Genomic DNA, 3,039 nt, shown 5'->3' with positions numbered 1-3,039 from the left:
TTTTTTTTTTTTTTGGTTTGTTATTGTTGTTTTTCGAGACAGGGTTTCTCTGTGTAGCCCAGGCTGTCCTGGACTGCTTTGTAGACCAGGCTGGCCTTGAACTCAGTGATTTGCCTACCTCTGCCTCCTGAGTGCTGGGATTAAAGGCATGGACCACCACACCCAGTTGGAGTTATTTATATATATATATATATTTAATTTTAAAGATTTATTTATTTACTTTTAAAGATTTATTTATTATTATGTATACAATGCTCTGCCTGCATGTATACCTGCAGGCCAAAAGAGGGCACCAGATCACATTATAGATGGTTGTGCGCCACCATGTGGTTGCTGGGAATTGAACTCATGAACTATGGAAGAGCAGTCAGAGCTCTTAACCGCTGAGCCATCTCCCCAGCCCCCTTATTTATTATTATTATACAGTGTTCTGCCTTCATGTATACCTGTACACCAGAAGAGGACACCAGATCACATTATAGATGGTTGTGAGCCACCATGTGATTGCTGGGACTTGAACTCAGGACCTTTGGAAGAGTGGGTGGCACTCCTAACCTCTGAGCCATCTCTCCAGCCCCCTATTATTATTTTTTTAATGCCAGCAGTGGTGGCACATGCCTTTAATCCCAGCAATTGGGAGGCAGAGGCAGGAAGATCTCTGTGAGTTCCAGCCTGATTTACATAGTGAGTTCCAGGATAGCACGGGGTACAGAATGAAATACTGTCTTGAAAAAGCAGGAGGTGGGGGTAGCTGGCAGTGGTGCTTTGAACCTTTAATCCCAGCACTCGGGAGGCAGAGGCAGGCGGATTGCTGTGAGTTTGAGGCCAGCCTGGTCTACAGTGTGAGTCCAGGACAGCCAAGGCAACACAGAGAAACCCTGTTTTAAAAAGAAAGAAAGAAAGAAAGAAAGGAAAAGGGAAGAAAAAAAAAAAAGAAAAAGTAGGAGTGGGAACACCTAGAAAATATTATATAGCAGACCTTGATGACGTCAGTCTTACAGAGATTCACCTGCCTCTGCCTCCTAAGTGCTGGGATTAAAGGTGTGCGACACCACAGCCGGCAAGATTTACTTTATTTTTATGTGTGGAAGCCTATGCCAAGTATAATCAGGTGTCCTTGGAAGCCAGAAGAAGGTTTGGTGGAGGTTAAGACATGTCTCAGAAGTTATAAGTACTTATTGCTCTTGCAGAGGACCTGGGATTGGTTGCCAGTACCAGTACAGGGCAGCTCAAGAGCACCTGTAACTTCAGTTCAAGTTCCAGGGCATCCTCCTCTTCCTCCTCCTCCTTTCTGAGACAGGGTCTCTCTGTGTAGCCTTGGTTGTCCTGGACTCGCTTTGTAGACCACCTCACAGAGATCCACCTGCCTCTGCCTCCCGAGTGCTGGGATTAAAGGCGTGCGCCACCACCTCTTCTTGCAACTTGAGTGCACCTTCATATATGTGATGTGCATGCACTCATCCACACAGTCACATATGAATACATTTTTAAAGTTCTTTTAAAAATGGATGTTGATGTCCTGGAGCTAGAGCTACAGGAAGTTTTGAGAAGCTCAATGTAGTTTCTGGGAACTGAACTCCAGTTCTCAGGAAGAACAGCAGTATGTATTATTAATTTTCATCCTAAACCACCTCTGCAGCATTCAAGAATTCTTTATCCGGTGTAGATAAAAACGCCGTAAAGCTGGGCGTGGTGGCACATGCCTTTAATTCCAGCACTTGGAAGGCAAAGGCAGGTGGATTGCTGTGAGTTCGAGGCCAGCCTGGTCTCCAAAGTGAGTCCAGGACAGCCGAGGCTACACAGAGAGACCCTGTCTCGAAAAACCAAAAAACCAAAGCCAACCAACCAAAACCCCAAACAACAACAACAACAACAAAAGTTGTAATTTCATGAATTTAAATGCAGTAAATGTTACCTATATTAAAGATAGTGCCACATGTTGTAGTCCAAGCTGGCCACAGGCTTCTGATCTTGTATCCATCCCCAAGTGCTGGGATTCCAGGGGTATGTGCCACTATGCTAAGCTTATGCCATGCTGGAGGTGGAAGCTAAGCTTCATGCATTTTAGACCACACCCTACCAAGCACGGGACATCCCCAGACCTCTTGGTGTTAGTTTTTGGGTTCATGTGTGTGTTTCCTGCTGGATAGCTTTTGTTCAGACTGGATCTCACTGGGTAACATATGCTGATGTCATGATTTCTATTCTAGCCTCCTGATTGGCTAGCGCTATAGGTGTGTGCCATCACAACCAGACTACTTCTTAGTTTTGACCAAAACAAGAGAAAACAAAAGTCAAAGTTGGGTAATCATCGTCAAGCAGCCAGAGGAATCCTGCTACGACCCAAGTGATTCATGCCAGCCCTGTGCACAGAGCCCTGCCCCAGTGGCTCTGTGCCAGAGAAAAAGTCAGTCTTTTCTCAGTAGCCTACAAGGCACTAGAGCCACCTCAACACTTTTTAAAAATTAGCTTACAAACTAACAGGTTTCCTCGTGGTATTTTCTTTTCTTTTCTTTCTTTCTTTCCTTTTGTTTTCTTTTTTTCTTTTTTCTTTTTTTTCAGACAGGGTCTCTCTGTGTAGACTCTATACCTTTAAAAGTGTTGTGGCTTGCTGGGCATGGTGGTGCACCTCTTTAATGCCAGCACTTGGGATTTGTTTGCAGACAAGGTCTCACTATATAGCCCTGACTGTTCTGGAACTCTCTCTGTAGACCAGGCTGGCCTCAAACTCACAGCGATCAGTCTGCCTCTGCCTCCTAAGTGCTGGGATTACAGGCATGCAATGCCAGGCCTTTAAGTATATTTTTTTTATGGGATAGTCTCATTATATGCAGTCTATCTATCCTGTGCCAGGCTCCAGAGTTATATGCAGTCTATCTATTACCGGCCTGCATCACCAGGCTCAGCGGGCATTATTATTTCTTAAGCTTAATCCCTTGTCCCAGTGCCTTGCACACAGTAAGATCTCAATAAGTAGTACTTAATCATTACAATAGTAAAGGCTTCTGAGCCATTTCGTGAACTATTTCCCATGTAAGA

This window comes from Acomys russatus, chromosome X, assembly GCF_903995435.1.
Source record: "Acomys russatus chromosome X, mAcoRus1.1, whole genome shotgun sequence".
NCBI classification, from domain to species: domain Eukaryota; kingdom Metazoa; phylum Chordata; class Mammalia; order Rodentia; family Muridae; genus Acomys; species Acomys russatus.
The sequence above is the reverse complement of the archived record's forward strand: the minus strand, read 5'-3'. Positions refer to the sequence as shown.